This window comes from Bos indicus, chromosome 7 (assembly GCF_029378745.1).
Source record: "Bos indicus isolate NIAB-ARS_2022 breed Sahiwal x Tharparkar chromosome 7, NIAB-ARS_B.indTharparkar_mat_pri_1.0, whole genome shotgun sequence".
Classification (NCBI taxonomy): Eukaryota; Metazoa; Chordata; class Mammalia; order Artiodactyla; family Bovidae; genus Bos; species Bos indicus.
The window spans coordinates 60,333,744-60,348,786 of record NC_091766.1 but is presented as its reverse complement, the minus strand read 5'-3'; the positions used below and the strand labels follow the sequence as shown (position 1 = coordinate 60,348,786).

At 41.4% G+C, this 15,043-nt stretch overlaps 1 long non-coding RNA gene across 3 annotated transcripts in view; it reads left to right on the top strand.

Moving 5' to 3' along the window:
* The window catches only part of LOC109562181 (uncharacterized), a 115,552-nt gene that overhangs the window by 85,832 nt on the left and 14,677 nt on the right, over positions 1 to 15,043 (top strand). For all 3 annotated transcript variants that reach the window (XR_011567747.1, XR_011567746.1, XR_011567745.1), the window contains exons 8-9: positions 476 to 591; positions 2,833 to 3,004. This is a non-coding gene — a long non-coding RNA (uncharacterized lncRNA). The remainder of the gene's footprint in view (positions 1 to 475; positions 592 to 2,832; positions 3,005 to 15,043) is intronic.

The following is a 15,043-nucleotide window of genomic DNA, read 5'->3' as shown; positions in this document are numbered from 1 at the left end:
AGTCAGATTGGAATCTGGCCCATCCTCCTTCCTCATTTTGACTTGTCACCTCTTTCAAGGCTCTATCTCAAATACACCCATATTCTGGGGAACTGGGGGTTAGGGCTTCAACATATAAATTTCGGGGGGATACACTTGAGCCCATAACCCTCCAGGTAAATGGAGAGGCTGAGGTTCGTACTCAGGGAGGCTGAGTCTAGCCGTGGTGCTGTCATGTTCCTGCCACAGGTCACAGTGGTGCCCAAGTAGGCAAGTCTTCACAACGCAGAGCAGCAGAGAGAGGGATGGGTCCAGTGAAAACCGTAGCAAACAGGAAGTTCTTGGACATGATGTCCTGGGAACAGGCTTGTGGAATATGCGAGTTTTGGCTCCCTGAGGTAGGGTGGGGTTAACTCGGCCCTGCTTGATTGTCAGAGTACTTGTGTTTTCTTGTCCCTGAAGCATCTTCAGATTTTTTTTTCCTTTGGTTTCCTAGAGAACAGTCATCATGAAGAGACTGAGGGGATACATGTCTTTCCTCTGCTCTCACTTATGTCAAAGGGAACAATAATTTGCAAAGTGTGGAATTCAGGCTCGTGGTGAATATGTAAGGTAGGTTTAGATGTGACTCAGGCCAACATATTTGGAGAGTTATGAATTGATCTGAATTTGTATTAAAAGCATAAAGTTGGTCCTTATTTGATACTGATAAATAGAAAAGTCAGGAATGAATCAATTGAAAGAAAAGTATCACATAAATAGCATTAAGTAAATATTAATAAATGATGAAAATTGTGGAGGTGGTGTTTGAGTGACTAAAATTTGGGAAACACTAGGACAGTTTCCCTCAAGGAGGAAACACTTCTGGACATGGGCATAGATGTCACCTTAATTTTTGACCTGATTCATCTGTACATTTGGCCCTCATTTACCGCAAGGACCCAGGCGCGACTGCAGGCCTTTGGTTTTTCTGCCTGTGCTCCTGTGCCAAAAATCACATCAGAGGCCAGGTGAAGAGGCATGTGGATGCTTGGGTGATAGAGGCCAGCCCTAGTCGTCACGGCTTCTGGATTTTATTTATTTAGTCTTGCTCTAGGGCTTCTGAATAGCTTGGCAGTGGCTCACAGCTCTGTACGTAAAAGCAGATGTTTATCACTATGTGATCAAGAGTTTTAGCAACTTGACATCTGATGTGGAATGAAGTATTTAAAATTTAATTACACATGGGGCATTAACAGAGTTGGCGTAACTCTGCAAACTCACTTCATAATTGCTGTGAATTTTAGCAGGGCTTTGTTGCCCTTGAATTCCAAGCCCTTCTTCTCCACATTTGGCTCTGTTCAGTGGCCAGCTGCAGCTGCTGACACCATCCACAGCCGGTCCTCGGGTTTCCGCACCAGGTGCCTCGTGAGGACGAACAGCTCTGGGCGCAGGAGAGCTGGCGGCTTGTCTTGTTCTGCTCAATGCTCAATGGGCCTGTCTCTGTGGCTGCAAAATGCAGCCATTGCCTTGTCTTTAAGCTCTAACCTTCTGTGATTTCTGTGGCCCCTATTTTGAGTTCTGCTTTATTAAAGTAAGGTTGCCCTCCAGTGTCCAGAGAAGTCATGTGCACAGGGAAAGGGCTCCCTTCTAGAACTTCAGGAGGTCAGACACAAAATGTTGCCATCCCTCTCCAAAATAGAAAGATGGTTTAAAGCAGCACTTCTCAAACTTCACTGTGTGTGTGACGCACCCGGCGGTCTTATTAAAATATGGGTTTGGATTGAGTAGGTTGGAGTGGAGCCTGAGATTCTGCATTTGTCACAAGCTCCCTGGTGACTCCAGTGCTGCTGGTTGGAGACCACACTTTGAGTAGCTAGACTTAGAACATTTCTGCCTGCTTCTGGTAGGTACAGTCACAGTGCAAGCCAGACGATCTTCACGTAGCCCGCGTGACTTAGAGGTGTCCTTCCAGGCCCGTTGCATATTCTGGTCTCTGCCTGCCCTCCAGCTCCCCTTCCTTTGCGTCTCTCCCTTGTATTTTAGTTCTACATACATCAAGCTCTTAGTCACCTCAGTGCCTTTACATACACTGCTCTCTGTGCCTAAAACGCTCCCATCCCCACTTTTCCCTTGGGCACTTCGTTGTCATCCTTCAGTCAGAGCACTGCTCCTGTCTTCTTCCCTTTTTCTGTTCACTTGTTTACAGTCTTGTTTCCTCTTTAAGACTAGAGCTGCATGAGAGCTCACCCCGGACTTGTACACAGTTGCGTCCTTAGTGCTCCTGCCTCACAGCAGATGCTCCAGAAACAAATACTTTCTGAGTGTGTGTGTAGCCAGGGGGCAAGGAAACATTCTTGAGTTTCCTTTTATACATTTTAGCCACCTGTCTCAAGGGGCTGTGATGGGGGTGATACTTGGAGGAATCATAGAATGAGAAGTCAGGAAAGGAGCTCCTTTTAAGCCACATTTCATCATCATAGACATCAAAATGTGAAAAAAAGTTTATATCTTAGAATGGATATAATAAAGTAACGTTTCTTACTTATGTCACAAAAAGAACTTCACAGAACTTCTTGTAAGGTGCATTGTGATTCTCTGAGGGGAGAGAGTGACTGGTTGAAACCGTGTGATTGCTTAACCCAGAGGCCATTCCCCATCTGCCCTGTCTTTCTTCTTTACCAGCAGGGCATCAGCCTCCCACTATTGAGTCTGAAATGCAAAAAACAGATAGCAGCTGTTTTTGCTTCAAGGGCATGGGCCTGTTTTGTAGCTCTGCCAGCACAGCTTGCAGAGAAGCCTACTGAGGACTTCTGGGAAGGTTTGTCTGCTTAAGAGAGACACACAGAGGGAAATTTCTGTCCTGTTTCTCAGTGTGATTGTGGGAGGACACAATGCCTGGCACCACAGCAGCCTCTTCTAAACCTGAGGAATCACACCTGAGGATGGTGGAATGGAGCAATGCCAAGAATCTGGGCGCCCAGCAGTATCACTGAGCTGCTGAATCGACTAGCCCTGCACCTGGGACCTCTTTCTAGTTGGCAAGGTAATGTGTTCTCATCGTTAAAGCCACTTTTAAGAAGGTACTTTTAAAAAAATACGTATTTATTTATTTAGCTGCATCAGTTCTTAGTTGCAGCATGCAGGATCTTCATTGTATCATCGGGGGATCTTTTGTTGTGGTGCACAGATTCTCTGGTTCTGGGGTGTGGGCTTTCGACCATGTGGGTTCAGTGCTTGCGGCACTCAGGCTTAGTTGTTCTGAGGCATATGGGATCTTACTTCCCCAATCAGGGATCAAACCTGCATCCCCTGCATTGCAGGGTGGATTCTTAACCACTGGACCATCAGGGACATCCCTAAGAAGGTACTCTTTACTTGCAACTGAAAGCATCCTACCTGATAAGAGTGGTTGAACTGATTTCTTCAGTCAGAGAGGTAGGAATTGGCTCCTGGCACCACCACAGTTATTAAGCATCCTCTTTAATGCTGCTTCCTCCTCTATGAGATGCAGGTAAGAATAATGATACCTCTTGGGTTGTTAACAGAGGCTTAAATGAGATGATGGGCAGAAAGTCCTTAGCATAGAACTTGGCACATTTCATCAGCTATACTGCAATACAAAGTAAAAAGTTTAGTAATAAAAAAGAACTTGGCACACTCTTGGTACTTAATAATGAGGAACTATTACTATGATTATTAAATTGAAGTATAGTTGGTTTACAATATTGTGTTTTGGGTGTATAGCAAAGTTATTCAATTATATATATTATTTTTTATTCAGATTTTCATTATTGGTTATTACAAGGTATTAAAGTTGTTCCCTGTGTCATACAGTAAATCTTTGTTCCTTATCTATTTTATATAAAATATGTATCTATTAATCCCAAACTACTATTTTTCCCCCAACTCCCTTTCCCTTTTGATAAGCTTAGGTGTTTTTTAAAATTATATTTGTGAGTCTGTTTCTGTTCTGTAGATAGATTCATGTGTATTATTTTTTTATATTTCATATATAAGTGATATAATATTTGTCTTTGAGTTCCTTCACATGTTGTGATATTCTCTAGGTCCCTCTGTGTTGCTACAATGGGCAACATTTCATTCTTTTTTATGACCGAGTAATATTCCATTGTGTTTATGTACCACATCTTTTTTATCCATTCCTCTGTCTACGGACATTTAGGTTGCCTCATGTCTCTAACTATTGTAAATGGTGCTGCAGTGAACACTGGGTGCATGTGCTTTTTTTGAATTATGGTTTTCTCTGGATATATGCCCAGGAGTGGGATTGCAGGATCATATGGTAATTCTACATTTAGTTTTTAAGGAACCTCCATACTGTTCTCAATCGTGACTGTGCCAATTAACATTTGCAGCAACAGTGTAAGAGGGTTCCATCTTCTACATGCTCTCTCCAGTGTTTATTATTTATAGATTTTTTGATGATGGCCCTTCTGACTGGGGTTAGGTGGTATCTTGTAGTTTTGATTTGAATTTCTCTACTAATTAGTGATGTTGAACATCTTTTCATGTGTCTCTTGGCCATCTGTCTTTCTTCTTTAGAGAAATGCCTGTTTAGATCTTCTGCCCATTTTTTTGATTGGGTTGTTTTTATGCTGTTAAAGCCTCATGAGCAGTTTGTAAATTTTGGAGACTAATCCCTTGTTGGTCACACTATTTGCAAATATTTTCTCCCATTCTGTGAGTTGTCTTTTTGTTTTGTTTATGGTTTCCTTTGCTCTGCAAAAGCTTTTGAGTTTAATTAGGTCCAAGTTGTTTTTGTTTTTATTTCCATTAGTCTTGGAGATGGATTGAAAAAGATAGTGCTGCAATTTTTGTCAGTGAGTATTTGCCTATATTTTCTTCTAAGAGTTTTATACTGTCCAGTCTTACATTTAGGTCTTCAGTCTACTTTGAATTTATTTTTTCTGTATGATACTGAAGAGTATTGTGATTATTTATTTATTTATTTTTCCCATGGAGCTGTCCAGTTTTCCCAGCACCATTTATTGAAGAGACTATCTTTCCTCCATTGTATAGTCTTGCTTCCTTTGTTGTGGATTAATTGACCAGGTATGCATGGTTTATTTTTTGGCTTTCTGTCTTGTTCCATTGATTTATATTTCTGTGGGGTTTTTTGGTACCAGTACCATACTGTTTGGGTTACTGTAGCTTTGTAGTATAGTCTGAAGTCCAGGCACCTGATTCCTCCCGCTCTATTTTCCTTTCTCAAGATTACATTGGCTATTGAGGGTCTTTTGTGTCTCCATATAAATTAAAATTTTTTCTAGTTCTGTAAAAAATGCCATTGGTAATTTGATAGGGATGACATTGAATCTGAGATTGCCTTGGATAGTACAGTCATTTTGACAATATTGATTCTTCCAATCTAAGAACATGGTATATCTTTCCATCTGTTTGTGTCTTTGATTTCTGTCATCAGTGTCTTATAGTACGAAGGTCTTTCATTTCCTTAGGTAGATTTATTTCTAGGTATTCTTTTTGAGGTGGTGATAAATGGGATTGTTTCCTTAATTTCTTTCTCATCTTTCATTGCTAGTATATAGAAGTGTAACAGATTTCTGTGTATTAATTTTAACCTGCAGTTTTACCAAACTCATTGATGAGCTCCTGTAGTTTTCTGGTAACATCACTGGAATTTTCTGTGCATAGTATGCCATGTACAGACAGTGACAGTTTAACTTCTTTTGCAATTTGAATTCCTTTTAATTTTTTTCTTTTCTGATTGCTGTGGCTAGGACTTCCAAAACTATGTTGAATAAAAGTGGTAAGAGTGGGCATCCTTGTCTTAGAGGAAATGCTTGCAGCTTTTTGCTGTTGAGTATTATGTTAACTGTAGGTTGTTGTATATGACATATATGTTGTTGTTTATTTGCAAAGTCACGTGGAACTCTTTGTGACCCCATGGACTACAGCACTCCAGGCTTCCCTATCCTTTACTGTCTCCCAGAGTTTGCTCCAACTTATGTTCATTGAGTCGATGATGCCATCCAACCATCTCATCCTCTGTCACTCCCTTCTCCTGCCCTAAATCTTTCCCAGCATCAGGGTCTTTTCCAGTGCATCGGCTCTTCATATCAGGTGACAAAAGTATTGGAGTTTCAGCTTCAGCATCAGTCCTTCCAATGAATATTCAGGGTTGATTTCCATTCCATTTCTATGGTTTGATCTCCTTGCTGTCAGAGAGTCTCAAGAGTTTTTCTCCAGCACCACAGTTCAAAAGCATCAATTCTTTGGCACTCAGCCTTCTTTATGGTCCAACTCTTACATCTGTACATGACTACTGGAAAAACCATAGGTTGGACTATACAGACTTGGGATCTAACCATAGCTTTGCCTTTATTGGCAAAGTGATGTCTCTGCTTTTTAATATGCTGTCTAGGTTTGTCATAGCTTTTCTTCAAAGGGTCAAGCATCTTTTAATTTCACGGCTGCCGTCACCATCCGCAGTGATTTTGGAGTCCAAGAAAATAAAATCTGCCACTTTTTCCATTGTTTCCCCATCTATTTGCCATGAAATGATGGGACGGGATGCCATAATCTTAGTTTTTTGAATGTTGCATTTTAAACCAGCTTTTCACTCTCCTCTTTCACCTTCATCAAGACGCTCTTTAGTTCCTCTGTGCTTTCCTGCCATTAGGGTGGTATCATCTGCATATCTGAGGTTATTGATATTTCTTCCAGCAATCTTGATTCCAGCTTGTGATTATGTTGTGGTATATTCCCTCTAAGTCTACTTTCTGGAGAGTTCCTGTTATATGTTAAAAGGTTTTTCTGCATCTATTGAGATGATGATATGATTATTCTTCAATTTTTTTTGAAGTGTATCACACTGATTGATTTGTGGATTGAAAAATCCCTGCATCCCTGGGAGAAATCCCAGTTGATCATGGTGTAGGATCCTTTTAATGTATTGTTGGATTTGGCTTGCTATTATTTTGTTGAGGATTTTTGCATCTATGTTATCAGTGATATTGGCCAGTGATTTTCTTTTTTCATGGTATCTTTGTCTTATTCATTGCTTTTAGCTTAATGTTTATCTTGGCAATTCAGTTGTCTGGTTTTGATTGGTTCCTCTTTATAGTTTCAGGTTCATTGTTACAGTAATATGCATTTCTGTTGATAATCTTTCTTAATTCCTTTAGCATTTTTATTGCCTCCTTCTTGAACTTGGGATCTAGTTGACTGGAGAGGTCTGTTTTATTGTTTTGTTGTTTCAAGTGATTTTTCTTGTTCTTTTTGTTTTTAATTAATTAATTTATTTTAATTGGAGGATAATTACTTTGCAATATAACAATGGCCTCTGCCATACACCAGCATGAATTGGCCATAGGCATACATGTGACCCCTCCCTCCTGAACCCTCCTCCCACCTTCCTGCCTACCCTATCCCTCCAGGTTGTCATAGAGCACTGGCTTTGGGTTCCCTGCATCATACATCAAACTCCCACTGGTTATCTGTTTTATATATGGTAATGTATATGTTTTAATGCTATTTTCTCAAATCATCCCACCCCTTTCTTTCTCCCACTGTGTCCAAAAGTCTGTTCTTTATGTCTGTGTCTCCTTTGCTGCCCTGCACGTAGGATCTTTGGTACTATCTTTTTAGATTCCCTTCAGTTCAGTTCAGTTGCTCAGTTGTGTCCGACTCTTCGTGACCCCATGAATCGCAGCACGCCAGGCCTCCCTGTCCATCACAAACTCCTGGAGTTCACTCAGACTCAAGTCCATCGAGTCAGTGATGCCATCCAGCCATCTCATCCTCTGGAGTCCCCTTCTCCTCCTGCCCCCAATCCCTCCCAGCATCAGAGTCTTTTTCAATGAGTCAACTCTTCGCATGAGGTGGCCAAAGTACTGGAGTTTCAGCTTTAGCATCATTCCTTCCAAAGAAATCCCAGGGCTGATCTCCTTCAGGATGGACTGATTGGATCTCCTTGCAGTCCAAGGGACTCTCCAGAGTCTTCTCCAACACCACAGTTCAAAAGCATCAATTCTTCGGCGCTCAGCCTTCTGCAAAGTCCAGCTCTCACATCCATACATGACCACAGGAAAAACCATACCCTTGACTAGACGGACCTTTGTTGGCAAAGTAATGTCTCTGCTTTTGAATATGCTATCTAGGTTGGTCATAACTTTCCTTCCAAGGAGTAAGCGTCTTTTAATTTCATGGCTGCAGTCACCATCTGCAGTGATTTTGGAGCCCCCCAAAATAAAGTCTGACACTGTTTCCACTGTTTCCCCATCTATTTCCCATGAAGTGATGGGACCGGATGTCATGATCTTCGTTTTCTGAATGTTGAGCTTTAAGCCAACTTTTTCACTCTCCACTTTCACTTTCATCAAGAGGCTTTTAGTTCCTCTTCACTTTCTGCCATAAGGGTGGTGTCATCTGCATATCTGAGGTTATTGATATTTCTCCCGGCAATCTTGATTCCAGCTTGTGTTTCTTCCAGTCCAGCGTTTCTCATGATGTACTCTGCATATAAGTTAAATAAACAGGGTGACAATATACAGCCTTGACGTACTCCTTTTCCTATTTGGAACCAGTCTGTTGTTCCATGTCCAGTTCTCACTGTTGCTTCCTGACCTGCATACAGATTTCTCAAGAGGAAGATCAGGTGGTCTGGTATTCCCATCTCTTTCAGAATTTTCCACAGTTTATTGTGATCCACACAGTCAAAGGCTTTGGCATAGTCAATAAAGCAGAAATAGATGTTTTTCTGGAACTCTCTTGCTTTTTCCATGATCCAGCAGATGTTGGCAATTTGATCTCTGGTTCCTCTGCCTTTTCTGAAACCAGCTTGAACATCAGGAAGTTCACAGTTCACGTATTGCTGAAGCCTGGCTTGGAGAATTTTGAGCATTACTTTACTAGCGTGTGAGATGAGTGCAATTGTGTGGTAGTTTGAGCATTCTTTGGCATTGCCTTTCTTTGGGATTGGAATGAAAACTGACCTTTTTCAGTCCTATGACCACTGCTGAGATTTCCAAATTTGCTGGCATGTTGAGTGCAGCACTTCCTCAGCATCATCTTTTAGGATTTGAAATGCTCAACTGTAATTCCATCACCTCCACTAGCTTTGTTTGTAGTGATGCTTTCTAAGGCCCACTGGACTTCACATTCCAGGATGTCTGGCTCTAGGTCAGTGATCACACCATCGTGATTATCTGGGTCGTGAAGATCTTTTTTGTACAGTTCTTCTGTGTATTCTTGCCACCTCTTATATATGTGTTAATATATGATATTGGTCTTTCTCTTTCTGACTTAATTCACTCTGTATAATAGGCTCTAGGTTCATCCACCTCATTAGAACTGACTCAAATCTGTTATAGTTGAGTTGTATTCCATTATGTATATGCACCACAACTTCCTTATTCATCCATCTGCTGATGGACATCTACGTTGCTTCCATGTCCTAGCTATTGTAAACAGTACTGCAGTGAACATTGAGGTACATGTGTCTTTTTCAGTTATGGTTTCCTCAGTGCATATGCCCAGTAGTAGGATTGCTGGGTCATATGGGAGTTTTATTCCTAGTTTTTTAAGGAATCTCCATACTGTTCTCCATAGTGGTTGTATCAGTTTGCATTCCCACTGTCAGTGTAAGAGAGTTCCCTTTCCTCCATACTGTCTCTAGCATTTGTTGTTTGTAGACTTTTTGATGATTGCCATTTCAACTGGTGTGAGATGATACCTCATTGTAATTTTGATTTGCATTTCTCTAATAATGAGCAATGTTGAGCATCTTTTCATGTGTTTACTAGCCATCTGTATGTATTCTTTGGATAAATGCCTGTGGAAGTCTTCTGCCTGTTTTTTGATTGGGTTGTTTGTTTTTCTGGTTTTGAGCTGCATGAGTTGCTTGTATATTTTGGAGATTAATTCTTTGTCAGTTGCTTCACTTGCTGTTATTTTCTCTCATTCTGAGGGTTGTCTTTTCAGCTTGCTTATAGTTTCCTTCATTATGCAAGAGCTTTTAAATTTATATTATTTTAAATAAGTCCCACTTGTTTATTTTTGTTTTTATTTCCATTCATAAAGGATCTTGCTCTGATTTATGTCAGTGTTCTGCATATGTTTTCCTCTAAGAGTTCTACAGTTTCTGGTCTTACATTTAGGTCTCTAATCCACTTTGAGTTTATTTTTGTGTATGGTGTTAGAAGTGTTTTATTTTCATTCTTTTACATATGGTTAACCAGTTTTCCCAGCCCCACTTGTTGAAAAGATTCTTTTCTCCACTGTATATTTTTGCCTCCTTTGTCAAAGATTTGACCTTTGTCAAATCCACAGGTGTGTGGATTTATCTCCAGACTTTCTATATTGTTCCATTAGGCTGTATTTCTGTTTTTGTGCTAGTATTAATGACTGTAACTTGGTAGTATAGTCTGAAGTCAGGCAGGTTTATTCCTCCAGTTCCATTCTTCTTTCTCAAGATTGCTTTGGCTATTTGTGGTCTTTTGTGTTTCCATACAAATTGTGAAATTATTTGTTCTAGTTCTGTGAAAAATACTGTTGGTAGTTTGAGAGGGATTGCATTGAATGTATAGATTGCTTTGGGTAGTATAGTCATTTTTACCATATTAATTCTTCTTATCCAAGAACATGGTGTATCACTTCATCTCTGTGTTGTCTTTCTTTCATCAGTGTCTTACAGTTGTCTGCACACAGGTCTTTTGTCTCTTTAGGTAAATTTATTCCTAACACGGCTGAAGCGAATTAGCAGCAGCAGCAGCATTCCTAAGTATTTTATTCTTTTTTGTTGCAATGATGAATGGGATTGATTCCTTAATTTCTTTCTGATTTTTCATTGTTAGTACATAGGAATGCAAGAGATTTCTGTGTATTACTTTTATATTCTGGGACTTTATTCATTGATTAGCTCTAGTAATTTTCTAGTGGCATCTTTAGAGTTTTCTATGTAGAGAATCATATCATCTGCAAACAGTGAGTTATACTCCTTTTCCAATCTGGATTCCTTTAATTTCTTTATCTTCTATGATTGCTGTGGCTAGGACTTCCAAAACTATGTTGAATAATAGTGGTAAGAGTGGGCACCCTTGTCTTGTTCCTGATTTTAGAGGAAATGCTTTCAGTTTTTCACTATTGAGGATAATGTTTGCTGTGAGTTTGTCGTATATGGCCTTTATTATGTTGAGCTTTGTTCCTTCTATGCCTGCTTTCTGGAGAGTTTTTATTATGAATGAGTATAGAATTTTGTCAAAGGCTTTCTTTGCATCTACTAAGATGATCATATGGTTTTTATCTTTCAGTTTGTTAATATGGTGTATCACATTGGTTGATTTGCATATATTGAAGAATCTTTGCATCCCTTGGATAAAGCTGACTTGATCATAATATATGATCTTTTTAATGTGTTGTTGGATTCTGTTTGCTAGAATTTTGTTAAGGATCTTTGCATCTATGTTCATCAGTGATATTAATCTATAATTTTCTTTTTTTTGTGGCATCTTTGTCTGGTTTTGGTATCAGGGTGATGTTGGCCTCGTAGAATGAATTTGGGAGTTTTCCTTCATCTGCACTTTTCTGGAAGAGTTTGATCAGGATAGATGTTCAGATCAGATCAGATCAGTCACTCAGTCGTGTCCCACTCTTTGCGACCCCATGAATTGCAGCACACCAGGGCTCCCTGTCCATCAGCAACTCCCGGAGTTCACTCAGACTCATGTCCATCGAGTCAGTGATGCCATTCAGGCATCTCATCCTCTGTCGTCCCCTTCTCCTCCTGCCCCCAATCCCTCCCAGCATCAGAGTCTTTTTCAATGAGTCAACTCTTCGCATGAGGTGGCCAAAGTATTGGAGTTTCAGCTTTAGCATCATTCCTTCCAAAGAAATCCCAGGGCTGATCTCCTTTAGAATGGACTGGTTGGATCTCCTTGTAGTCCAAGGGACTCTCAAGAGTCTTGTCCAACACCACAGTTCAAAAGCATCAATTCTTCGGCACTCAGCTTTCTTCACAGTCCAACTCTCACATCCATACATGACCACTGGAAAAACCATAGCCTTGACTAGATGAACCTTTGTTGGCAAAATAATGTCTCTGCTTTTGAATATGCTATCTAGGTTGGTCATAACTTTCCTTCCAAGGAGTAAGCGTCTTTTAATTTCATGGCTGCAGTCACCATCTGCAGTGATTTTGGAGCCCTCAAAAATAAAGTCTGACACTGTTTCCACTGTTTCCCCATCTATTTCCCATGAAGTGATGGGACCGGATGTCATGATCTTCGTTTTCTGAATGTTGAGCTTTAAGCCAACTTTTTCACTCTCCACTTTCACTTTCATCAAGAGGCTTTTAGTTCCTCTTCACTTTCTGCCATAAGGGTGGTGTCATCTGCATATCTGAGGTTATTGATATTTCTCCCGGCAATCTTGATTCCAGCTTGTGTTTCTTCCAGTCCAGCGTTTCTCATGATGTACTCTGCATATAAGTTAAATAAACAGGGTGACAATATACAGCCTTGACGTACTCCTTTTCCTATTTGGAACCAGTCTGTTGTTCCATGTCCAGTTCTCACTGTTGCTTCCTGACCTGCATACAGATTTCTCAAGAGGAAGATCAGGTGGTCTGGTATTCCCATCTCTTTCAGAATTTTCCACAGTTTATTGTGATCCACACAGTCAAAGGCTTTGGCATAGTCAATAAAGCAGAAATAGATGTTTTTCTGGAACTCTCTTGCTTTTTCCATGATCCAGCAGATGTTGGCAATTTGATCTCTGGTTCCTCTGCCTTTTCTGAAACCAGCTTGAACATCAGGAAGTTCACGGTTCACATATTGCTGAAGCCTGGCTTGGAGAATTTTGAGCATTACTTTACTAGCGTGTGAGATGAGTGCAATTGTGCGGTAGTTTGAGCATTCTTTGGCATTGCCGTTCTCTGGGATTGGAATGAAAACTGACCTTTTCCAGTCCTGTGGCCACTGCTGAGTTTTCCAAATTTGCTGGCATATTGATGTTAGCTCTTCTCTAAACATTTGGTAGAATTCACCTGTGAAGCCATCTAGCCCTTGGCTTTTGTTTGTTGAAGATTTTTGGTTACAGTTTTGATTTTTGTGCTTGTGATTGGTCTGTTCATATTTTCTATTTCTTCTTGGTTCGGTTCTAAGAATTTGTCCATTTCTTCTTCCAAGTTGTCCATTTTATTGGCATGTAGTTGCTCATAGTAGTCTCTTATGATCCTTTGTATTTCTTTGTTGTAACTTCTTTTTCATTTCTAATTTTATTGATTTGAGTCTTCTCCTTTTTTCTTGGTGGGTCTGTCTCTTGCTCTTTTAATTGGGAATATTTCCTCTTCTTTTTCACTTTACTTAAATTTATGTTTGTGAATTTAGGAAAAACAGTTATCTACTGTGGTCTTAAAGGACTGTTTTAAGGTGGAAGTGTCCCTGTGTGGACTGTGTGAGTCCATTATTTTTGGTACGAATGCCAGCCATGTCTTTTTCGGAGTGGAAATTATTCCTTTGATAGTGGGTGTGATTGGTGTTGTGGTAACTAGTGTGTGCACTGGAGAGTGTGGGGAGACCTCTGCTTAGTTCTGTGGCAGTCACAGCCCTGTCGGGGCTGGAGTCTGCTCTCCTGTTGTTGAAGTAGAAGCTCTGATGATTGGGTTCAGTAAGGCTGCCTGCCCTTAAGTGCATGCTCTTTCCCAAAGGATTTGAGTGCTGAAGCAAGTGAGGCCCATGCTGTCACAGAGAATCTCCGCACCACCTGTGCAGGTGTCCTTGGTTTTGCCTAGGAGCAGCCCAAGGCCATGTTCCTTTCTCCATTGTGGTTTTCTGAGACCTAGTGTTAGGCAGGTACTGGGGGCCAGGGCATTGTGGCTGCAGGAATTGAAGTGGTTGTGCTGCCGTTTAGCACTTGGGCTGTCTCGGTGATAGGACTCTCCCAGGGCTTGTCTACCCCAGATATGACTCCAAGCTGTGGTGTGAGGTAGGCAGGACTGGAGTGCTCCCACTGGAAAAGGAACAGCTGCGTTCTCCTCTCCAGGGTCTACTGGGGGGTGGTGTGACTGTGGTCATGCCATCTAGTGCGCACCAGCACAGCGCAGGTGATGCTGGACTTGCTCTCGGGCCCACTCCTCGAAATGGCAGCCCTGATAGTTGGCTCTGACATCAGCCTCACCACTGTCGTGCCCGGGCTCACAAAGTCTACCACCACTGGAGCTGCTTTCCTCTGTAAGCATGCTGACAGTGGGGGTCTTATGGTGGACTGTGCCCCTGTGGCAGGCACTGACAGTGGAGGCCCAGACCACACTCCAGGTAATCTCTGCACAGCTGGACTGAGTCCTCTCCCAGGAGCCATCTGCTCAAAGCCAGGCTTCAGCACCTAGCTGCTGTGCATACTAGCAGCCCTGCCCAGATGGCATTTTGGGTTGACAGTGTGAGGTCATGGTGGCCATCAAGTGCTGGTCCCTCTTTCCCTGACTGCTAGCAAACCAGCAGACACACACTCCTTGCAAGCAGAGACCAGGCCCCTTCAGCTCCCTGTCTGTTCTGGTAGACTTCCCAGCTGGCAAAGGTGGTTTCCAGGGTGAGAGAACCTTTCCTCTTTCATAAGTACCCCCCAGGGGTGCTGGCCCCTTCCTGATGCCTTATTTTTCTTTTTTGTCCTACCTGGTTGTATGGAGATCTTTCTTGCAGCTTTGGTTGTATAAGAGCTCTTCTGCCAGTTTTCATTCAGTCTCCTTTGAGAACTGTTCAACATTTAGATGTATTTTTGATGCATATGTGTAGGGAAGTGAACTTCATGTTCTACTCTTGATCTCCTCTTGTGTTTGTCAGTAACTGCAACACTGATTCAGATGAAGTCAGGTGTAGAGGTGGGTGGTTTCTGGCTTACTGAGGATGAGAACTCTGATACTGTGCTTCCCCATCTCTAGGTTTACTACCTTTTGGAAATCGTCAGCTCACCTGGGTCTTACTACCATTATTTTTTTTATCATAGAACCCTATTCATTATTGCAACAACCTCTTCCATCCTCTAGGACCCTGCATTCTGCAGGAAACAGTTTGGGTAATGCTTACCTGGTCAGACTTTCTTATCAAAG